This window comes from Nomascus leucogenys, chromosome 4, assembly GCF_006542625.1.
Source record: "Nomascus leucogenys isolate Asia chromosome 4, Asia_NLE_v1, whole genome shotgun sequence".
NCBI classification, from domain to species: Eukaryota; Metazoa; Chordata; class Mammalia; order Primates; family Hylobatidae; genus Nomascus; species Nomascus leucogenys.
The window spans coordinates 66984876-67010798 of record NC_044384.1 but is presented as its reverse complement, the minus strand read 5'-3'; the positions used below and the strand labels follow the sequence as shown (position 1 = coordinate 67010798).

The 25923-nt window shown below is 37.6% G+C and overlaps 1 protein-coding gene and 1 non-coding gene across 11 annotated transcripts in view; both read right to left on the bottom strand.

Moving 5' to 3' along the window:
* The window catches only part of PTPRM (protein tyrosine phosphatase receptor type M), an 835156-nt gene that overhangs the window by 395493 nt on the left and 413740 nt on the right, over positions 1-25923 (bottom strand). The window lies entirely within an intron of this gene.
* Positions 8799-9014, bottom strand: LOC115835023. The gene has a single exon (XR_004029980.1). It is a non-coding gene; the product is annotated as a small nucleolar RNA U3 (small nucleolar RNA).

Here is a 25923-nt window from a genome sequence, read left to right as displayed (position 1 = left end):
CAGACATTACTCACATGGCGCACACATACAATTTACATAAAAACATAGGCTAGATCCACGAATTGCAAAATTACAGTGATTCTATGAATCCCTTTCATAAGGGACTTATCCAACATGCCCCTCTCAACCCTTACTGTAAGTAAGTGGTTGCTTTCAATTTGGTTTTCAAAACAATTTTCAGCTCACTGTCAATCAGAGAAAGTGACTTGGAGTTGAGAAAGTCAGTGCACAGCTGAGATTACCCCTCTGCCACATTCTCTTAGGCCCTATGAAATTCCTGAATAGGTCAGTCCACAAAGGAAGCATTTCCATTTCCTTTTAGAGACGTGCAATTTCCACATAGTCAACACTGGGCCATCAGAAAAGTTAAACTAAGTGCTTTTGAGGGCTGGAAGAATGCACTCAGCTCCCATTGAAATGAGTGACTGAACTTAGTGCTTCTATGGCCAAGAAAAGGAAAGCGAGTATTTATCTTCCTTCTTCCCTAAGTTTCTTTAAGTAGAATGGTCACAGACAGAAGGCCAAGAGGCAACACTAGGAGAGCACAGTTAAGGAATGCCAGCTTGTATGTAATAGGCCCTCAAATGTGCATTAAATGAAGCTGTTGAACTAACGATGCAATTATACAGATGCAAAGAAATACACAATCTCTTAAAAGCATTCGTGTCCATAATGTAATTAACTCCCAGAATTTAGTTTAAGGCTTTAAGCCACAGCTATGACTTTATTTTTGCCTAGTAATCTTGAAGATAACATGAGGACCAGAACTGATCCGTACTTTATTCAGCAGATGTGATGTGGTGCTCAGACCACCTTCTGCAAGTGTAGTCATCATATGCCCTGGCTGAGGCACCTTCCTCTCTCTTTCTAAATCTGGAGAATAATTCTGTTGTCTATAATGGAAATGGGACAGATTTTCAAATTTGCCAACTGTATTAGTCTGTTCTCACGCTGCTAATAAACACGTATCCAAGACTGGGTAATTTATAAAGGAAGGAGGTTTAATGCACTGACAGTTCCACATGGCTGGGGAGGCCTCACAATCATGGTGGGAAGCAAAGGCACTTCTTGTCTTATGTGGCCGTAGGCAAGAGGGAGCTTGTGCAGGGGAACCTCCATTTATAAAATCATCAGATCTCATGAGACTTATTCACTACCACAAGAACAGTATGGAGGAAACCACCACCATGATTCAATTATCTCCACCTGGCCCCGCCCTTGACATGTGGGGATTATTACAAGTCAAGGTGAGATTTGGGTGGGGACACTGCCAAACTATATCACCAACACTTTTTCTCAGCCATGGCAAAATGAGAAACACTCTGGGTAACAGCACAAAAGCAAATGCCAGACTGTTTTGTATATTTCATTTTCTTTTTGGTCCTAACAGAGAATTTTTAGAAAATTCTCTGATATTTCAGTTTTTAATCAAAACGAAACATTTGGAATTAAAAAAATATAAGAACTCCTAAAGCCCATTAGTCTCTCAAGTTGTCAAATCAGTGGGCAGAGATGTATCAGCATTTCTTGTCCTTCATCTCAGCCTGAGAACTGCAATCATGGAGAGATGTTCTGTGAAATTCACTTTACTCCACCTCTGTTGGGGATGATACTTTATTGGTTCTCAAACTTTAAAATGCATCAGAATCACCAGCAAGACTTGTTAAAACAAGATTGCTGGGTCTTGCCACTCAAGAGTTTCTGATTCAATACATCTGAGTTGGAGCCTGGGTGTCTGCATTCTCCAGGATGCTGATGCTTGCTGGTCTGGAGACCACCCTGTGACAATCATGGACACAGGAGAATACGCAGAGCTGGTTCTCACAATGATGGAGAAAACAGGGTCCCCATCTTCTCCCAGACTCATGGATCTTTCTTGCCAATATTCTGCATCCTCATACCAGGCATCCAAGGATGTGGCATTATGTCTTTTCTGCCTATGGTTCTGACTTTTGCCTTGTTTCAGGTCTTGCTTACTTCTAACCTACTCAAGAGGGGGTGCTGGTTGGGTACTAATGAGTTAGCATGCGTTCAGGTCAAATCATACCTGGTAAGGAATTATGTGCTCTACTACCCGAATGTCTTGTCCTGATGGCGGGACCTTCATTCCCTTCTGAACATTTGCTTCTAAATGTTATCAAGGTTTTTAGAAACAGAAGTGAAATAACAAAACAGAGAAACTATGCATATATGCATCTATTTGGCATCCAGACACCTAAATGTCTATTAGGCACTCTTTCCAAATGCATTTTCTGCCTTGGGGGAGAGCTTCATAAATCTAGATAGAGTGTGAATGTCAGTGGATGGATTACCTGCAATTTTTCTATGATCTCATCTCATGTGGTCATCTAATGGCCAAAATAATCAGGAGCAGTTTTCCACATTTAACAATAACTCTTTTTAAGTTCTGAAACTTAATGGCATTAGCTGAGGCAGAACTGTTCAAGGAAACCAAAGGAAAACATCAATTACGACACACAGCAGGTGCTGACAGTGAATGTTGTGCTAGAGGCCATAAATCTATGTCTTAACATTGGTAGAATATGATGTGTTCAGTAAGACCACTCTTACTGCCTTCTGCCTGCAGGCTTTCCAAATGCCTGACATGGCTACCTGATGTTATTCAATCTCACCAGGCCAACTGGCTGCTAGAGCTCAGCAAAGAAAAACTATCAACTGGCTTTTTATTAAGAAAGATTAGGCAGAGAAGGGGACATGGGTTTGGGAGCCATACAGACTTAACTACTGGATTCTTGGAATCACTTCACAATTATTGCTAGTTTTGGAATACATACCTGAGAATAACTCTATAAAGTCACAAAAGCCAGTGTGTATTTAGGCTGGTGGAGGGGCAAATAAAAAAAAAAAACCTTTCATCCAGTTGCCTAGCACCAGAAAATCTTTAGCCTGAGTGGCAGTCCAAACTCTCAGCAGCTCCACCTTTCAAGCCAGATATACACACACCCATTCACATACACCAAATTTCACTTCAGAGAAACCATAACTGGACAATGGCCTGTGACACACAAAACTGAGGAGGTGGCAGTAATTATCTCAGCAATTCTGTCAGCAAAGACACTAGCACTTACAGGCCTAACTAGGCTCCATCCTGGAGTTTACGAGAAGTCTATCGGTATCCCCTAACAGAGGACACAGGAAAGAAATGTGCCAGCCCTGCTCAGCAGAGACTTGCAATGAATCCAGACCCCTCGCCAATGCTGTCACAGACAGCAAGAGGTGGTGCAGCTGCCGGACCCATGACTTCAGGCACATGCTGAATGGAGCACGTTACTCTGCTCTCCTTCAAAGCTGCAGTTGCTCACTCTTCTGCCCCCAATCAGACATTTCCAGTTTGCTTGAAAATGCTATTTTCACTAAACATTTTAGAAATGGTGCTCTCTTTCCTAGGTGCCTGCAATGTTCCACCCATTTATCGCCACCATCATTCTTCATAGGCCAGGAAGTCATTTGCTATGTTCCAAATTGAGTAGTTTATTCAAGTGCCTGCCACTGCTGGAGAAGAATATGAACAAGTCTCTGGAAAAGCACATAAATGTTAGCAATTGTAAAAGCTACTTTCTTGACTTCCTATGAAAGAACATTTAGCCTGCACTGCCATCCAGAACTGATTTTCTTCTCTTTTCTTGTGACTTCATGATATATGGTGTGAAACGGATGAGGCAGTCACCATAAGGTGTAACTCTATGTTTCTATCACACACAAAAAAGGTAGGTTTAAAGATGCCACTTTAGACTAATGTCCATGAACATAAATATTTATTCCTAAGGGTCCCATTGCCAGCTTGACTTTAGATGTGCTCATCTCTTTGCTTAACTAAGCACCTCTCTACAACATCAACAATTATCTTGGCATGTAAATATGAATTGATGCTGGGCCCCCAAGTGAGAATTCTGTAATTCAAATACACCGGTAGAAATCCAAACATATTATTTTATATATTCACTTATTGGCACATAGTAAGACCATTATACATCAAAAGAGGGGAATAAACAAATTGATATGATTAACAACAGACACACATCACCTTAAAAAATGTATCTGCTGACAGTTTATCTAACTGTGGACTTTTGCCTAAATAAAGCAACATATTCAACTATCTACAATTTAAATGTAAATTCCTGGCATTCATGATTCTGATGGTTGATTTTATGTGTCAGGTTGACAAGGTGAGAGGCAGCCTAGACATCTGGTGAAGAATGTTTCTGGTGAGGGCGCTTCTGGGTGAGTTTAACACCTGCATCAGGTTACTGAGCAAAGCAGACTGCCCTCCCTAATGCAGGTGGGCCTTGCCCAATAGAATGAAGGCTAAATACAACAAAAAGACTGGTAATTCCCCTTGCCTGACCACTTCTGAACTGGGACATTGTTTTTTGTTTTTCTTTTTGTTTTCCTGGCCTTCAGACATGTACTGAAATATCAGCTCTTCTTGGGTCTTGAGCCTGCTGCCTTTACAACTGGAACCACACCAGCACAGGCTCTTCTGGTCTCCACTTTGCCAACTGCAGATCTTGGGACTTGCCAGCCTCCATACATGTGGGCCAATTTCTTATAATAAATCTTTGTGTGTGTGCACACACATATCATATTGGTTCTGTTTCTCTGGAGAACTCTAGTACAATAACTTTCCCACATTTGAGCATCCATCTATCTTGGAACCTTCTCTGTTACTACTCTTTCAAAACAAATGCTCAATTAGAATCCACATATTATATTAGGTTGGTGCAAAAGTAATTGTGTATTTTGCCATTGTCAATTTTGCACCAACCTAATACCTTACCACTATCTCCTAAACAATTGAAAGTCCCTCCTGCAAACTGTCATCAGTACTGTCTTCTGTGCCTAGCATCCCATCCCACTTGCCTCTGCTCAGAGAGGGATTGTACCTTCTTTCTGGAAGCCCAGCTCAAGGCTTGCTTTCTCAAAGGACTCACCCCAATTGCCTAGCCTATATTGGTACTATCGCCTGTATCATTGACTTGACTCTTATGGTAAATACTGGTTATATACCAGGTTCTCAATAACACTGTCTCACTCCATGTCATCTGGTTATAACACCAATGAGAAAAATATGTCAATTTCCAGCCAGTGCCACTGTCTGTGTGGAGTTTGCGCATTCTCCCCATGTCTGTGAGGGTTTTCTCCAGGTACGTTGGTTTCCTAACACATCCCACAGATGTGCATGACAGGTTAATGAGATTCTCTCAAGTGTCCCATTGTAAGTGAGTGTGGGGCTATGTGAGTGCACCCTGCAGTGGAAGGGCGTCCTGTCCAGGGCGGTTCCCACCTGTGTCCTGAGATGCCAATATAGGCTCTGACTACTTGTGATGCTAAGCAGGAATAAGCAGGTTGGAAAAGGAATGAATACAAATTATAAAAATGCATAAAGTATACAATAATCATCCAAATGCACAATAAATAATGCTGTACAGGCCAGGGAGAGTGGCTCACGTCTGTAATCCCAGCAGTTTGGGAAGCCAAGGTGGGCAGATCACTTGAGGCCAGAAGTTTGAGATCAGCCTGACCAGCATGGCAAAATGCTGTCTCTATTAAAAATACAAAAATTAGCCAGGCGTGGTGGCACATGCCTGTAATTCCAGCTACACAGGAGGCTGAGGCATGAGAATCACTTAAACCCAGGAGATGGAGGTTGCAGTGAGCTGAGATCATGCCACTGCACTCCAGCCTGGGCAACACAGGAAGATTGTCTCAAAAAAGCATTAAAAAAAATGCTGTATAAAAGTACTTGGGGAGCCTGCCATATTTGTAATTTTTTTCACTATATGAATATTCTTTCTATATTTAAAATATTTAATGCTTTTTTCCTATTAGTCCACAAATAGCTTCATGAGGAATAAAGGGAATACTTTTAATAGTGTCATGTTTTAATTTTTAAAAATTGATACATAAAAATTTCACAAAATTGTGGAGTACATGTAATATTTTGATGCATGTATACAATGTGTAATAATCAAATCAGGGTAATTGGGGCTTCCATTGCCTCAAACATTTCTCATTTCTTTGTGTTGAGAACATTCCAAATCTTCTCTTGCAGCTATTTTGAAATTACAATAAATTATTGATAAGTATAGTCATCCTACTATGATATTGGAGACTAGGACTTATTCCTTCAAGATAACTGCATTTTTGTACCCATTAACAATCTCTTTTCATCCCTCTAACCCCTTACCCTTCTCAGCCTCTGGTAACCACCATTCTATTCTCTAACTCCATGAGATTAGCTCCAACATATGAGTAGAAACTGTAACATTTGTGATACTGTGCCTGCCTTGTTTAATTTAACATAATGTCCTTCAGGCTCATCCATGTTGCTTCAAATGACAAAACTTCATTTTTTAATGGCGGAATAATATTCTTTTGTGTATATACACTATATTTTACTTATCCGTTCATCCATTGATGGACACTGGATTGACTCCTTATCTTCACTATTGTAAATAGAACTGCAATAAATATGAGAATGCAAATTTCTCTTCAATATACTTATTTCCTTTCTTTTGCGACATACCCAAATACCCAGCAGTGGGATTGCTGGATTATACAATAGTTCTATTTTTAGTTTTTGAGGAACCTCTATATTGCTTTCCATAATGGCTACACTAATTTACATTCCCACCAACATTGACATGAGAGTTCTCCTTTCTCTGCATCCTTGCCAGTATTTGTTATATTTTTCTTTGGATAATAGCCACATTAACTGTGATGAAAAGTTATCTCATTGTGGTTTTGATCTGCACTTCTCTAATGATTGGTGATGTTGAGCATTTTTTTCGTACAGCTGTAGGCCATTTGTATGTCTGCTTTTGAGAAATGTCCACTTACGTCACTGGCTCATTTTTCAATCAGATTTTTGTAATTGTTGTTGGGTTGTTTGAGTTCCTCATATATTCTAGCTATTAATCCCTACTTATCCAATGGATAGATTGCAAATAATTTCTCCCATTCTGTAGGTTGTCTCTTCACTTTCTTGATTGTCTCCTTTGCTGTGCAGCTTTTTAAAAAAATCTGAATTGTCTATTTTTTGCTCTGGTTCCCATGTGTTTTCGATATTTTAACAAAAAATATTTGCCCAGACCAATGATGTACCAAAGCAATTCTCCTACATTTTCTTTAAGTAGTTTCATAGTTTCAGTCACAGATTTAAGTCTTTACATCATTTTGATTTGAGTTTTATATTTGGTGATGGGGGTCTAGTTTTATTATTCTGCATGCAGAGATCCAGTTTTCTTAGCACTATTTATTGAAGACACTGTCATCTCCCTATCATATGCTCTTGAAGCCTTTATCAAAAGTGAGTTGACTATAAATATGTAGATTTATTAACAGGTTCTCTTCTGTTCCATTGGTCTATGTGTCTGTTTTTATGCAGCACAATGCTGTTTTGCTTACGATAGCTTTGTAGCATATTTTCAAATCACGTAGTGTGATGCCTCTAGCCTTGTTCTTTTTGCTAAGATTGCTTTGGTTATTCAGGATTTTCTGTGGTTCCATATGAATATCAGGATTGTTTTTCTATTTCTGTGAACAATGTCATTTGTATTTTGTTAGGGATTGCAATGAATCTATGGATTGCTTTAGGTAATACAGGTATTTTAAGAGTATTATTTAATAATTCTTCTAATCCATACACATGTAATATCTTTTCATTTTTTGGTGTTTTCAATTCCTTTCATTAGTGTTTTAGAGGTTTCACTGTAGAAAACTTTCATTTATTTAAATTTATCCCTAGGTATTTTTTTTTTTTTTGTAACTACTGTAAATGCGATAGCTTTTTTGATTTCATTTTCAGATTGTTTGCTGTTTATGTATAGAAATGCTACCAACCTTTGTTATGTTGATATTGTACCCTGCATCATTAGTGAAATTGATTACATGTTCTAATAGCTTTTTAACAGTTTTTAAGGTATTTCTAAATGTAAGATCATGTCATCTGCAAACAAGGACAATCTGACTTCTTCCTTTCCAATTTGGAGACTTTTATTTTTTTTCCCTAGCTTGATTTCTCTGGCCATGACTTCCATTACTATGTTGAATGAAAGTGGTGAAAGTGGGCATCCTTGTCTTGTGCCAGATTTTAGAGGAAAAGCTTCAAATTATTCCGTTTGGTATGATGTTAGCTGTATGTCATATATTGCCTTTCAAATTCTGAGGTATGTCCAAGTTTGTTGAGAGACTTTATCATGAGGAGATATTAAATTTTATCAAAAGCTTTTTCTGCACCTATAGAGATGATCATATGACTTTTGTCTTTTATACTATTGATGTAGTGTATCACATTCATTGATTTGTGTATGTTGAACCATCCTTTTTTCCCTGGGATAAATCTCACTTGATCATGGTGTATCTTTTTTTTTTTTTTAAGAAAGAAAGAGAAAGAAAAAAAAGGAAAAAAAGAGTAAATGGATAACTTCAACATGCTTTACCTACCAAGAAATAAAAGCTTTTGTCTCTTTTACAAAACCTTGAAGAGAACTAAACACAGTAGACTAAGCAATAATGAACTTTCTGAAATCACTACATAGTAAAAACCTTCAGAAGCCCAGAAAAACCAAGGAATACTGGAATTAGAAAAACTATTTTTGAGAGCCATGTGACAGACCAAGCAGCCCACCCCACAAGGATCCCTTCAGCAAGCAAAGAACAAAGGAAAAAAGCTCTCACTTGACATGTTCTCAAAACAATTTGCCTGCTAAATGCTAAAGCTACCACCCTCATGTACAACAAAAACACCGTTCTTAGTACACAACAATAAAATGGGAAGCACTCAGACTGCATGCTCTCCATCTTACTCTCCCAGAGGAAGACAAGAACAATCATCAATGGCACATGGCAGGTTCAGTGAAGCAACACCTAGAGTCAGCTTCACGCTCAGGAGAGAACACTGTGCCTTCTCCTCATGGTTTCCAGTGCTCTACCCACTCACAGAAACTTCTCTAGTAATGAACTATAGAAATGATCCCTGAAAGTATAGTCTTTATAACTTTTTAATGTGCTGTTGGATTTACTATGTTAATATTTTATTGGGGATTTTTACACTTACGTTCATCATAATGATGCCTGTAGTTGTCTTATTTGTTACATCCTTGTCTGGTTTTGGTATCACGGTTATGCTTGCCTATTACAACGAGTTAGGAAGAATTCTCTCCTTTTCAAATTTTTGGAATAATTGTGGAAGAATCTGTCTCAATTCTAATTAATAAATTTGCTAGAATTCAGTGGTAAAGCCATCTGATCCTGGGCTTTTCTTTGTTGGGAGGCTTTTTATTACTGATTCAATATCATTGCTAATTATTGGGCTGTACAGGTTTTCTATTTCTTCCTTGTTCTATCTTGGTTGATTATATGTGTCCAGGAATCTGTTGTTGTTAGTTGTTCCTAATAGTCTCTAACGATTCTTTCTATTTCTGTGGTATCAATTGTAATGTCTCCTTTTTGTTCTAATTTTTTTGGGGGTCTTTTCTGTTTTTCTCTTGGTCTAGCTAAAGGTTTATCTATTTTATCTTTTCAGAAAACCAACGTTTTCATTTTGTTAATCTCTATTTTAGTCTCTATTTTTGTCTCTATTTCATTTAGTTCTGCTCTGATATTTATTATTTCTTTCCTTCTACTAATTTTTTATTTGGTTTGTTCTTGCTTTTCTTGGTTTCTTGAGGTACATCATTAGGTTATTTGAAATCTTTCTACTTTTTGATGTAGGTATTTATTACTATAAACTTCCCTCTTAGAACTGCTTTTGTGAAATCCTATAGGTTTTGGTATGTTGTCTTTCCATTTTCATTTGTTTCAACTTTTTTTATTTCCTTCTTCACTTTTTCATTAACTCAATTATCATTCAGGAGTGTATTATTTAATTTTCATATATTTTTCCAGGTTCCAACATTTCTCTTGTTACTGATTTGTAGTTTTATTCCATTGTGTTCTGATAAAATACTTGAAGTGATTTTGACTTTTTTATATTTATTGAAGTATGTTTTGTTGCCTAACATATAGTATAACCTGGAGAAAATTCCATGTGCTGATGAGAAGAAGGTGTACTCTGCAGTTGTTGGATGAAAGGTTCTGTAATGTCTGCTAGGTCCATGTGGTCCGTAGGGTAGTTTAAGTCCAATATTTCTTTGATTTTCTGTCTAGGTTATCTATCTAATGCTGCAAGCAAGTTTGGTGTTGAAGTCCCCATCTATTATTGTAATGGAGTCTATCTCTTCGATTAGCGCTAATGATATTTGCTTTATATATCTGGTGCACCAATGTTAGGTGTGTGTTTGTGTGTGTGTGTGTGTGTGTGTGTATTTATATCCTCTTGCTGAATTGATCCCTTTATAATTATGTACTGACCTTGTCTCTTTTTATGTTTTTTGACTTAAAGTTCTAGTTTGTCTAAGTATACTAACTACTGAAGACTTTTGGTTTCTTTTTGCATAAATTATTTTTCCCATCTCTTCACTTTCAATCTATATGTCTTTATAGGTAAGGTCAGTTTCTTGTGGGCAGAATATGGTTGGGTCTTGCTATATTACATACTTTTATCCATTCAGTGAGTTCATATCTTTTAACTGGGAGATTTAAACTGTTTATATGCAAGGTTGTTATTAACAGGTGAGAACTTATTCCTGTCATTTTCTTCATTGTTTTTTGTTGGTTTTGTAAATCCTTTACTCATTTCTTCCTCTCTGATGTTTACCTTTGAGATTTGGTAGCTTTCTGTAGTAATAACATTTCATTCCTTTCTGTTTCTCATATACGTATCTGCTCTTTCAATAAGTTTTATATCGTAGTGTGTTTTCATGGTGATGGAGAGCATCCTTTCACTTCCAGATGTAGGTCTCTCTTAAGCATTTCTCATATAGTCAGTCTAGCGGTGACAAATCCCACCAGTTTTTGTTTGTCTAGGAAACACTTTACATCTCCTTACTTTCTGAAGGACACCTTTGGTGAATATAGTATTCTTCATGAGGAGTTTTTTTCTTTCTTTCAGTACTTTGAATATATCACTAAATTTTCTCCTGACCTATATGGTTTCTGCTGAGAAATCTGCTGTTAATCTGATGGGAATTCTCTTATATGCGACTTGATGCTTTTCTCTTTCTATTGTTTATAATTCTCTCTTTAACTTCTGACAGTTTAACTATAATGTGCCTCAAAGAGGAGACTTTTGAGTTAAGTATATTCAGAAAACTTTAAGCTTCCTATATTTGGATGTCTATATCTCTTTTAAGATTTAAGAAATTTTTATTTATTTTTTCAGGTTTAATAGGTTTTTCAATGCTTTTTTCTATCTCTTCTCCTCTGGCATTCACAATATTTGAATGTTTGTTCACTTGATGGTGTCCTATATGCCATTTAGGCTTTCTTTTTAAAATTCTTTTTTTCATTCATTTATGTCTGACTGGGTTATTTCAAAAGACCTATCTTTAAGTTTAGTCCCTCTTTCTTCTGCTTGATCTAATCCATTGTTGAAGGTCTCAACTGTATTGTTATTTCATTCATTAAATTCTTCAGTGCCAGGAATCCTTTTTTATGATATGTCATTAATTTTTTTTAATTGTGTGGTGATAGGATGGTAAGACATGCTCATAATAACTTTGTTTGTAAATATGCATTCTTTGATTTAACCCACCACTACTACTACTACTGCCATCATTCACTGATTCACCAAAAATTGAATAAATAATTGTCTTACTTGTTTTTATTAATCTTTCTTACATTTACACATAGCTCACATTTGTTTCAATATAATATTAGAAGGTTTTTGGGTCTTTATTTTGAAGATTGGTGATGTTTTCTTGACCAGAAGTATCACATAGTAACTTAACTCATTTATATTAATTAGCCTATGGTAAAATTGGTTTTGATATACAATGTTTTACTTAAAGTCATAGTTTCCCAGAACCTATCAATGACAATAAGTTAGGACTTCCTGTACTGTACTACCAGTTTTCTGTGTGTGAATGTTTTGTTTCTCAAATAAACTACAAATTCATGCACAATTCTTTGTTGCCCCTGGTCCATGGATCTACTGTCTACCAACCTGTATGTGTTTACTGATGATGATTACAAGAAAGCTATTTAGAGGTATCAGCAAATGTGAAGTTTGGCTTCTCACTTCTGCCATTTAAGTGTACAAAGGAAGTACTTCTGAACCTCAAAGAAGCACTGAGTGAAACAACAATGCTTTGACACTTAATCTCATCAATTTCTGTGGATAAATCTTCTCTAATGAAGCAACTATTTGATTGTAGTAAGAAGATTTTCCATTGCCTCTATGCTCAAAGAAGTGAATGATACAGGCAGATAGTTCAAAAAAATTATACTTTTGTAGTCAAAATATCTTGTTAAACAGGATCATACCCAGAACCCCAAAAGATAAAACAGTTTCTAGTGCAGGTACTCTGGTGGGAGCAGGAATGAGGTTATAATAACTCCCTCTCCTACACACTCAGGGCATGGTACTGAGGAAAATACACATCAGTTTTACGCAAAGTAGCTCTTGTTCCTTAATGGAGTCACAGATTCTTTTTCTTTTTGACTAACTTTCTTTACCTTATCATATATCTTTTTCTGGAGGCTGGTCGATGGTTTAAAAAGCTTTTCCTATGCCCAAGAAACATCATATTGGATAAATACCTCCAGAGACTTTGTTAATCTCCTGAGAATCTGAAACATCATCCATGTATCTCATGATGGGTTCTTTCCTACGGTTTTCTCGTTAAGTTTTCGGCTTCCTACTCACATCCCATAACTTATGGGCCTTTATAACATTCACTGCTCATTTTTTTCTGGGAATCAGAAACTATGCAGACAATCAGCAAAATCCTTTGTGTCAGTTACTAATGAGAACAAGCTCTCCTGGGTCAGGCAGCTAAGATTTTATTAGTTTAAAACTAAACCAATCCTAAGATGCTCACAAAGTTGCTAGATTGGGTTGCTACTGAAAATGTAAATCTGCTTTGTGCAGCTGGTTCCTTTCATTCAGGAAAATTATTTGCTGCAAGGATGTTAATGAAATTAGACCCTAAGATTCTATTATGTGCTACTGCCTTGCAAACCAATATTTCTGTTTTACTTTACTGCTTCTGAAGATTGCCTTAGATTTGCCTCTGTTCTTTGCCACCTCATCTCCCTCCATTCCTCCCTTCTTTTAGCTTTCCTTCTCTCTCTCCTCTCTTTTCTTTATAGTCATAAGCCATTTTCTAGTCACAAATAATAATAATTCCATTGACATTACTGGTAAGGTCACTACAATCCTCAGGTGGTTAGAGGCATGGTGTCCCTTAAATAAAACAACCATGACCTTCCCTATTTTGCATTATTTCTCACTTTAGCACAGTTATCAACATAAATCATGTTTAACAGTGAGTGACGTGTAAAGTGTTTGTAAAGAGAATTTTTTTAAAGTTTCCCCAATGCTCTCATGAAATCCTTCTTAAGGTCATGGAAGATGCAGAAAAGCAAATTAAGAACCTCATTCATGGTTTCTTCATTTGCAAGAATATATTGTTATTAACTGTAAGAATACAAATTCACTGATTCCACTGAATTACATTCACTTACACTGGGTCAGTAAGCTTAAAGCAAACCAGAAGCTTAATCTGAATTATTTTCACAAGGCCTCCATTAGCTATAGCAATCATTCATGTAAGAAACCATTACTACACCCTGTCACCTACAAAACCTGGCACACTGAGACAAGCTTCCTGCAATCCACCCATCTCCCATCCCCCAGGCCCCACCATCATGTATACACAGAGAACTGGGCTGACCTTAACACAGAGTCTATCCTTGAAGAAAAAAACAACTTTTAAAAAGGCAGCATGAATGGAGAAGGCACTTCTCTGTCTCGGTGATCAGCATAGACTGTCTACATGCAAACCTCCTCTGTTTAAGCCTGAAGGGCAGAAGGCTAAGAGCTTCATCTCCATGAATCAATGCCAATCAGCATTGCCATCCGTTTGGGAAGAACTCCTGAATCATAAAAATAACCCAGTTGAGGCTTTTAACCCTAAAAGATTTTGGCTGAATATTGAATACTTTTTATATTCATATTTTTAATATTTGTAAGTAGTTATCACTCAAAAATACTATCACTGAAACCATTTAGTACACAGCAATCTATTTGTGACATTATCCAAAGTAAGTCAACATAGTCTCTTCTTATTAAGAGAATATGACCTAAAATAAACTAGCTGCAATGAAGGAACAGGAGAATCAAATCTCAGAACACACTTAGCACACACACACAAACACACATGATTCTTCACATTGCAAAAATACAAAGGCATTGGTGCATTTTGCATGACAGTTAGTGTTAGGATAGATGGAAAGAGTAAATGTTCAGAAAATATCAGGTGTGGCCAGGGTGCAGTGGCTCATACCTGTAATCCCCAGCACTTTGGGAGGCTGAGGCCAGTGAATCACACGGGGCCAGGAGTTCAAGACCAGCCTGGCCAACATGGTGAAACTCTATCTCTACTAAAAATAAAAAAATTAGCCAGGCGTGGTGGTGCATGCCTGTAATCCCAGCTACTCGGAAGGCTGAGGCATGAGACTCACTTGAACCCGGGAGGCGGAGGTTGCAGTGAGCCGAGATTGTGCCACTGCACTCCAGCTTGGGCAACAGAGCAAGACTGTCTCAAAAGAATAAAAAGAAGAAGAAGGAAGAAAATGTCAGGAGAAAACATCATCCTGAGAAAAGAGAAAGCTTTGAAGAGCTTCACAAAAGAAGCGAGCAAAGGTGAGGCCCATGAGAGGTGAAGTGAGGAGTATGAGAGCAGATGGTGGCCAGTGAATAATATAGGAATGGTTTTCCTACTCTGGAAACTTATAGAAAGTGTGAGGAAGTAAATGAATTCAACATTAAAAATGTTAACCAGAAGTTTTAAGAAAAATGTTAACCAGAAGTTTTAAGAAAAATGTTAACCAGAAGTTTTAAGAAAAATGTTAACCAAGAATAACTGGCTATGCTAGAAAAACTGAAGTCAACAAGGGGACAGGAGGTTATCTAGCAGGACGAAGTGAATAAATCCCATATGCATAGTGGGTGGACAGGAATCTTGCAGCTTCTTGCCTGGAAGTAAGAACATACAGAAGTGCTTCTTATTATGCTTACATGTCCTGCTCAAGGAGTCATGGCTAAATTTTAATTAGTGTTAAGAAATAAACATTAACATGCACTGTAAATAAAGCACTATGTTAAGACGAACCAAGATGGGTGGTTTGGGGCTAATAATAGCAATACAGAAGCAAGGTGAGCATAAATTTCAGTGGAACCTGCAAGCCTCCGACATACTGCCCATAGTTTGGTACAGTAATGCCAGTTACTAGAAGTCATTTAATTTTTCCTGTTACTTTGCTTATAACTAGGAAATTAAAAAAAAAAATTAGCCACACCCATCAACATTGCTGCTCTCTCAGGTTTGTGTCAGTGGTAATTAGGATAAACGTAATAGCCACAAAAACAAATATAGAGTGAACTTACAACTTATCTATGACCAACAAGTATTAATTGAATATGTATTAATAATAATGAGCAATATGTACTTATATAAAGGTACTATATTCTCTAAACTTAGCAATAGTTATTTGCTCTATAGATGATTTTTCCCATTCTTACATTGAACTTGATCTCCAATCTGACTTGGCCTAAATCTAACTTGTATCAAAAGCCCTTAGAAATCAAACAGATATTGTAAATTAATGTTCATAGTAGCATTATTCAAAATAACCAAAAGGTGGAAGCAACCAAAATGCCCATCAACAGGTGAAAGAATAAACAAAATGTGGTATACCCATCCAATGGAATATGACTCTGCCACCAAAAGTAAGGAAATTTTAATATATGCTACCAACATGAATGGATCTTGAAAACATCGTGCTTGTTGAAATAAGTCAGACACATGTGTAAAACCATGGTATGATTCCACTTGTATGAGATACCCAGGATATGCATATTCACAGAGAAAGAAAATAGAATAAAAGTTGTCTGGGACTAGGTGGAGGGGAGAAGTGGAGGTTGTCGTTTAAGTACAGGGCTTTAGTAAGGGATGATACCAATGTTTTGGATATAGATTGTGGTGACAGTTACACAATACTATGAATGCATTTAATGGCACTGAATTGTATATTTACAATGGTTAAACTGATAAATATTTTTATTTATACTTTATTACAATAAGAAATTTTAAAGCCCTTTTCATTTATTTTAATCAAAATTAGAAAGGGCCTAATTTTAAAACCATAAACTAATGAGAGGATTATGTTAATTTTACCAAAAACTTCAGATCATTGAAAGTATCTCTAAATCATTTGCATTTTCTTTTTTGTTGTTGTTGCTGTTTTTTTTTTTTTTGAGATAAAGTCTAGCTCAGAATTTGAAATGAACATGATAACAGATCCCCTAACTCTGTCACCCAAGCTGGAGTGCAGTAGCATGATCACAGCTCACTGCAGCCTCAACCTCCCAGGCTCAAGCGATCCTCCTGCCTTAGCATCCTGAGTAACTGGGAGGACAGGCACGTGCCACCAAGCCTGGTTAATTTTTTTTTTTTTTTTGTAGACACAGGGTCTCACTATGTTGCCCAGGCTGGTCCTGAACTCCTGCCTCCCCTCTCAAAGTGCTGGGATTACAGGCATGAGCCACTGTGCCTGTTATCATTTACATTTTCAAATACATATTTGTTTGTGAAGATAACAAGAAAGAATGAAAAGTTTGTTTACTTAACATTTCAAAATAAATCCATGAGGATTGTGAACAAAAGTGAATCATAATGCTGATTCTGAAAAAATGGTTTTAATATTCAGCAGGTTTTTAAAATTAGATGTGATTTAATGGGTATTGAATCTGCTTACTTTTTATGAGTTTTCTAAACCAGATAAAATAGAAATGAAAGCACCTCCCAGGTTAATTTCACCATCAGCCCCAGCTGTGCCCTGGAGTCCAGGGGTCCCCATTCCCCATCCTTTATCCCTGTGAGAATAACAGAGACTGGTTTGCTATAGGTTTGTCTCCACTCATCGCAGATCATGGACCTAGTTGAATGACAGGGAGCCTGCCGAGAAACATTCATGACCAATCTTCCCCCAGTCACTGATTCTCATGTCTGTTATACGTTAAGTATTCTGAAGCAAGAGCTTATGTTATTAATAATTTTAAAACAATTTTAGATAATAAATATTTTTCCACTTGCTCCCTTACTGGTGGCTTAGCCAGCTTCAACCCACTAACATCATCATAACCAAGTCAACTTTCCTCTGACTGTAAGAATAATTCTTCTAAAACAATATTTAAACACAACTGAACAAGGGTTTACATAAACTTTTACACTTGTTTCTCAAGAGACCTACTGTGGGAAGTAGAGAATTAAAGACAGATTTTTGGAGGACAGTTACAGCTCAAAAGTGCTGTGTCTAACTGACAGTCCCCATGTTGGGGCTATCAGCTGAATAAATTTTCTAGCGCTGCCATAACCAAGTACCTTAGACTGAGTGGCTTAAACAATAAGCACATTTTCTACAGTTATGGAGGCTGGAAGCCCAAGATAAAGACATTGGCAGGGTTACTTTCTACTGGGATCTGTCTCCTTGGCTTGCTGATGTGTTCTCCCTGTGTCCTCCCATGGTCTTCTCTCTGTACAATGCCTGTATCCTAATCTCCTCTTCTACAAAGACACCATTCATAATGGATTATCACATTTTAAGTTAATTATCCTCTTAAAGACCCTATCCAAATATAGTCACAATCTATAATACTGGGGTTAGGACTTCAGCATATGAATCAGGGAGGAACACAAATTCAGTCCAAAACACCAACTCAGACCTCCATTATAAATTAGTGTCTATAAAGATATTTTCCAATTTTTAAAACATTTGCTAAATTTAGGCCATTTTAGTTCACAATTTTGCCCTGCACTTGCATATGGATGTTGAGTTACTCTAGCACCAGGTGCTATGGCTGAACCTCTCACCGACCATGACACCTTCATTCACCGGCCATGGCTGGGGATGTGCATGTACTGTTCTCCATGTCAGGGCACAGGCTTCCAATCCTCACCAAAACAATACTAGCTCATTCTGGCAACAAAAGGCAATGGGAAACACTGCCCAGGCAACAGCTGGCAATCACAGATCTGAATAAGTTCTACTGTGTTTCTCTGTATTGCTCTAAGAATGGACCAGAACCATACAGCACAAAATATTCCTAAGTGACCAGGTACATAAAAGTAAGGAATCTGCTTTTCTCTTTCCTGAGAAAATGAAACACATTTCAAAACCCTGTAAAAGGCTTTGATTCTTGTATGTGTTAGTCTGAGCTAAGCTGCTTTAAACCCTGTTACGCAGTACTGAGGACTTGAACTATAGGGGATCTGTTACCACATTCATTTCAAATTCTGATAACCTCTCCAGAATTTCTCTAAAACGTTTTTAGTCCATCATTTGAGCACTGGGCCTTAGACAGCTCTCCTTTTATCTTCAAACTTCAAAGCATAATTTTGAAATAAAGGTTTACTTTTCTGCGTAATTCTGAAAAACTGTCAGGGACAATCAGTTGGAGTTTTTTGAAATGTAGCACGACTCTGAAATAACTCATTTGCATTAGAGTTTGTGTACATTCAAACTCTACAACTATTCTAGAGTCCACCTATCCCCTGGACACTACTTGAAGTTTACTCTTTAAATACTAATCATGAAAGAATGAATAAGACCTACTATTTGATAGCACAACAGGATGACTATCATCAATAATAACTGAATTGTACATTTTAAAATGGATAAATGCTTGAGGGGATGGAAACTCCATTCTCCATGATGTGGTTATTCTGCATTGCATGCCTGTATCAAAACATCTGATTTACCCCATATGTATATATATATATATGTGCCATATATATATATGCCCCATATATATATGGGGTATATATATGGCACATATATATATATATGGGGCATATATATATGGCATATATATATATGGGGCATATATATATGGCATATATACATATGGGGCATATATATATGGCATATATATATATGGGGCATATATATATGGCATATATATATATGGGGCATATATATATGGCATATATATATATGGGGCATATATATATGGCATATATATATATGGGGCATATATATATGGCATATATATATATGGGGCATATATATATGGCATATATATATATGGGGCATATATATATGGCATATATATATGGGGCATATATATGGCATATATATATGGGGCATATATATGGCATATATATATGGGGCATATATATATGGCATATATATATGGGGCATATATATATGGCATATATATATATGGGGCATATATATATGGCATATATATATATGGGGCATATATATATGGCATATATATATATACTACCCACAAAAATTAAAAAATAAAAAAATTAAAAATAATCACAAAGGTAGACTTCCTAAATATTTAATACAGCTGTACAGATTTGAAATTTTTAGTCCCCTAGCAATGAAGTAGCTACATCATAGCAGAAAGAACCCAGTTTGGAGTCAAGAAACATTTGGGATTGTATTGAGCTTTGTGTGACCTCTGAATACCATTTAACCTCTTTGAACCCAAACTTCCTCACTTGGATAATGAGGATACTGTTATCTCTCTTGCAATCATTACGAGGATTAGGTAAGAAAATGGACGTGGCAGTACCTTAATAAACTCTAATGCCCTCAAGAAGGTGGTCGCATTTTTCTTGACTCTTTGGTGACTATGGTGGCTAATCAGCAGTCATCACCACCCTTGCTTTGTTAGAAACACGAGGTGCTTCACAGCATGAGGCTGCTTCCTATCTTGACCTTATTTGGAGACTATTACGTAAAGAATACTAAAACACATTGTTTTCCAGAACACACCATATTCTAACAACTTACAGTTTCATTCATCAAGTGAGCAGTATTTCAAGGCAAATTGATCAGCTACCGACCTTGATAACATCCATTTAGAGGGAAATTTATAGCACTAAATGCCCACAAGAGAAAGCAGAAAAGATCCAAAATTGACACCCTAACATCACAATTAAAAGAACTAGAAAAACAAGAGCAAACACATTTAAAAGCTAGCAGAAGGCTAGAAATAACTAAAATCAGAGCAGAACTGAAGGAAATAGAGACACAAAAAACCCTTCAGAAAATTAATGAATCCAGGAGCTGGTTTTTTGAAAAGATCAACAACATTGATAAAACACTAGCAAGATTAATAAAGAAGAAAAGAGAGAAGAATCAAATAGATGCAATAAAAAATGAAAAAGGGGATATCACCACCAATCCTACAGAAATACAATCTACCATCAGAGAATACTACAAACACCTCTACGCAAATAAACTAGAAAATCTAGAAGAAATGGATAAATTCCTCGACAAATACACCCTCCCAAGACTAAACCAGGAAGAAGTTGAATCTCTGAATAGACCAATAACAGGCTCTGAAATTGTGGCAATAATCAATAGCTTACCAACCAAAAAGAGTCCAGGACCTGATGGATTCACAGCCGAATTCTACCTGAGGTACAAAGAGGAACTGGTACCATTCCTTGTGAAACTATTCCAATCGATGGAAAAAGAGGGAATCTTCCCTAACACATTTTATGAGGCCAGCATCGTCCTCATACCAAAGCCTGGCAGAGACATAACCAAAAAAGAGAATTTCAGACCAATATCCTTGATGAACATTGATGCAAAAATCCTCAATAAAATACTGGCAAACCGAATCCAGCAGCATATCAAAGAGCTTATACACCATGATCAAGTGGGCTTCATCCCTGGGATGCAAGGCTGGTTCAACATACGAAAATCAATAAATGTAATCCAGCATATAAACAGAACCAAAGACAAAAACCACATGATCATCTCAATAGATGCAGAAAAGGCCTTTGACAAAATTCAACAACCCTTCATGCTAAAAACTCTCAACAAATTAGGTATTGATGGGACATATCTCAAAATAACAAGAGCTATCTATGACAAACCCACAGCCAATATCATACTGAATGGGCAAAAACTGGAAGCATTCCCTTTGAAAACTGGCACAAGACAGGGATGCCCTCTCTCACCACTCCTAGTCAACATAGTGCTGGAAGTTCTGGCCAGGGCAATCAGGCAGGAGAAGGAAATAAAGGGTATTCAATTAGGAAAAGGGGAAGTCAAATTGTCCCTGTTTGCAGATGACATGATTGTATATCTAGAAAACCCCATTGTCTCAGCCCAAAATCTCCTTAAGCTGATTAGCAACTTCAGCGAAGTCTCAGGATCCAAAAATCAATGTACAAAAATCACAAGCATTCTTGTACACCAATCACAGACAAACAGAGAGCCAAATCATGAGTGAACTCCCATTCACAATTGCTTCAAAGAGAATAAAATACTTAGGAATCCAACTTACAAGGGATGTGAAGGACCTCTTCAAGGAGAACTACAAACCACTGCTCAATGAAATAAAAGAGGATACAAACAAATGGAAGAACATTCCATGCTCATGGGTTGGAAGAATCAATATCGTGAAAATGGTCATACTGCTCAAGGTAATTTATAGATTCAATGCCATCCCCATCAAGCTACCAATGACTTTCGTCACAGAATTGGAAAAAACTACTTTAAAGTTCATACGGAACCAAAAAAGAGCCCGCATCACCAAGTCAATCCTAAGCCAAAAGAACAAAGCCGGAGGCATCACGCTACCTGACTTCAAACTATACTACAAGGCTACAGTAACCAAAACAGCATGGTACTGGTACCAAAACAGAGACATAGATCAATGGAACAGAACAGAGCCCTCAGAAATAATGCCGCATATCTACAACTATCTGATCTTTGACAAACCTGACAAAAACAAGCAATGGGGAAAGGATTCCCTATTTAATAAATGGTGCTGGGAAAACTGGCTAGCCATATGGAGAAAGCTGAAACTGGATCCCTTCCTTACACCTTATACAAAAATTAATTCAAGATGGATTAAAGACTTAAATGTTAGACCTAAAACCATAAAAACCCTAGAAGAAAACCTAGGCAATACCATTCAGGACATAGGCGTGGGCAAGGACTTCATGTCTAAAACGCCAAAAGCAATGGCAACAAAAGCCAAAATTGACAAATGGGATCTAATTAAACTAAAGAGCTTCTGCACAGCAAAAGAAACTACCATCAGAGTGAACAGGCAACCTACAGAATGGGAGAAAATTTTTGCAACCTACTCATCTGACAAAGGGCTAATATCCAGAATCTACAATGAACTCAAACAAATTTACAAGAAAAAAACAACCCCATCAAAAAGTGGGTGAAGGACATGAACAGACACTTCTCAAAAGAAGACATTTATGCAGCCAAACAACACATGAAAAAATGCTCATCATCACTGGCCATCAGAGAAATGCAAATCAAAACCACAATGAGATACCATCTCACACCAGTTAGAATGGCCATCATTAAAAAGTAAGGGAACAACAGGTGCTGGAGAGGATGTGGAGAAATAGAAACACTTTTACACTGTTGGTGGGACTGTAAACTAGTTCAACCATTGTGGAAGTCAGTGTGGCGACTCCTCAGGGATCTAGAACTAGAAATACCATTTGACCCAGCCATCCCATTACTGGGTATATACCCAAAGGACTATAAATCATGCTGCTATAAAGACACATGCACACGTATGTTTATTGCGGCACTATTCACAATAGCAAAGACTTGGAACCAACCCAAGTGTCCAACAACGATAGACTGGATTAAGAAAATGTGGCACATATACACCATGGAATACTATGCAGCCATAAAAAATGATGAGTTCATGTCCTTTGTACAGACATGGATGAAACTGGAAAACATCATTCTCAGTAAACTATCACAAGGACAAAAAACCAAACGCCACATGTTCTCACTCATAGGTGGGAATTGAACAATGAGAACTCATGGACACAGAAGGGGAACATCACACTCTGGAGACTGTTGTGGGGTGGGGGGAGGGGGGGGAGGGACAGCATTAGGAGATATACCTAATGCTAAATGACGAGTTAATGGGTGCAGCAAACCAACATGGCACATGGATACATATGTAACAAACCTGCACATTGTGCACATGTACCCTAAAACCTAAAGTATAATAATAAAATTTAAAAAAAAGGAAAAAAAAAGAAAATCTCAAATGTCTCTAGCTCTTTAGCATTAAATATTGAGTGGAAGTGGGGTTTTTATTGACAGCTTTATTACTTTATTTTACTACGGCACGTTTTTATGTGACAGTAAAGCAGCTAAACACACATTAAATAAGTGCTGAGATAATTTGATAATGACCTTTCACAGATTATTTTCTCAATGAAGGTTAGTGGCAAAGAAGACAGGCAAATATGTTGCAAGTAGAAAGTAGGACTGCTCCTAGTTCTGATTGAGACAGAATTAGGAGCAGTTACTTAAATGTTTAAAATATTTCCTGGGCTTCTATGGTGTGCACAAGAGAAAAAAAGGTAAGATTAAGGTCTTACACAGAATGATGAGAAAGCCAGAGAAAAAAAGCATAGTTCTAGCCTATGAGACAAACGCCTATATTGTAAGCGCCATGGCAGGACAGGGGCAGGGCAAAGACTCTGTCTGGTGAGTAAAACAGGTGTTCTCGTTCCTTTATATCAACAGGTCCCAAACTTTTTGGCACCAGGGACCAGTGTTGCGGAAGACAATTTTCCCACTAACCAGTTTTGGGGGATAGCTTCGGGATGAAACTGTTCCACCTCAGATCATCAGGCACTAGATTCTCATAAGGAGCTTGCAACCTAGATCCCTCGCATGCACAGTTCATAATAGGGTTTGCGCTCCTACGAAAATCTAATGGCCGCTGCTGATCTGACAGGAGGCGGAACTCAAGTGGTGATGCTCGCCCGCCTCTGGTTCACTTCCTGCTGTGCAGCCAGGTGTACCTGGTTTGCAGTCGGGGGGTTGGGGACCCCTACTTTATATGAAAGTATATGTGTTTGACAAGCAGAAAAGAGGAGGAAAAGGCATTTCTGAGAAAGTGAACAGCACGGAAAAGGCATGGAAATAGGGAAAAGAATGCCAGAATCGTGGCGAATGCAGATAGTGGCAAATAGGAGCTATTAGGAGGGCCTGGTCAGGGCCCGGAGTCATGCATGTGAGGCCTCACAATCCTTGTAGAAGCTTCCTGACTTTTAATAAACCTCAGAGAAAGATATACCATCACACGCCACATAACAACATTTCCATCAACAACGAACCACATATATCACAGTCATCCCATAAGAGTATGCTGGAGCTGAAAACTTCCTGCCATCTAGTGACGTCCTAGCTGTCCTAACATCATAGCACAACACACTACTGAGGTGTTTGTGGTGATGGTGCTGTAAAGAAATCTACTGCGCTGCCAGTCATATAAAAGTCAAGCACATACAATCACGTACAGTACCTAATATTTGCTAATGATGATAGACAACTATGTTACTGGTTTATGGATTTACTATAATATACTTTTTTAATATTTATTTTACAGCGTTCTACTTATACTAAAAAAAAAGTTCACTGTGAAGCAGCCTCAGGCAGGACCTTCAGGAGGTAGACAGCAGAAGGCCTTGTTATTCTGGGAGATGACAGCTCCATGAGTGTTACTGCCCCCTGAAGACCTTCCAGTGGGAGAGGATGTGGAGGTGGGGCCAGTGCTATCAGTGATCCTGACGCAGAGTAGGCCTAGGCTAATGTGTGCTTGTGTTTTAGGTAACAAAAAAGTTTTAAAAGTAAAAAAAAAAAAAAAAAAAGTAAAAACTTGAAAACAGAAAACAGTTTATAGAATAAGAATATAAAAAAGAAAATATTTTGTACAGTTGTACAATGTGTTTGTGTTTTAAGCTAAGTGTTATTACAAAAGAGTCAAACAATGAAAAATGAATTGAAACGTTTCTAAGGTACAAAAGTTCAAGGAAGCTAGGGTTAATTTATTATTAAAGACACAAATTTAAAAAAATAAACTTAATGTAACCTAAGTATACAGTGTTTGTAAAGTCTACAGTGGCATACAGTAATGTCCTAGGCCTTCATATTCACTCATCACTAGGTCCCTGACACCCAGAGCAACTTCTAGTCCTGCAAGTTCCATTCATGGTGGATGTCCTGTACAGGTGTGCCATTTTTATCTTTGATACCACATTTTTACTGTACCTTTTCTATGTTTCAATGTTTAGCTACACAAATACCATTGTGTTCCAAGAGTCTACAGCATTCAGTACAGTAATATGCTCTACAATTTTGCAGCCTAGGAGTGTTGGCTATACCATATAGCCTGGGTGTGTAGCAGGCTCTGCTACCTACGATTGGGTAAGTACACTCTATGATGTTCACAGAATGACCAAATCACCTAAAGATGCATTTCTCAGAATACAGCCCCATTGTTTAAGGATGCATGACTGCATATACTTAATACTCATATATATTTCAGTACTTTGTCCTGTCATATCACAGTCATTCCTCCGGGGCAAGTATGGGAGCCAGAGAGCTTCAGTTGGAAGATCAGGTGGGAAAAGTATAGGGGTTGGGGTGGAGGGGAGACTGCCTCACACTTTAATTGATGTAAGTGGCTCCATGGAGGAAAAGATAATGATCATTCATTGTTGATTAGGCACTAATGCAGACTGAATCACATGGACTCGGTCTCCAAAATATCTGTTGAAAGCCCACACTAGGCTAGGTGCTGTGTGTGCATTCATAGACAGGCAGATGTGGTTCATGAAGATTTCAGGCTTCCAGTGTAGCAGGGATATTAGATGTTTAAAAAATAACAAGGTTATCCACGACTCTACTGTCCAGAGATTGCTTAGGGAAAGCCTCCCTGAGGAGGGGATATTTAAGTAGAGAGTGAAGGTGGGGTTGGTGGGGGTG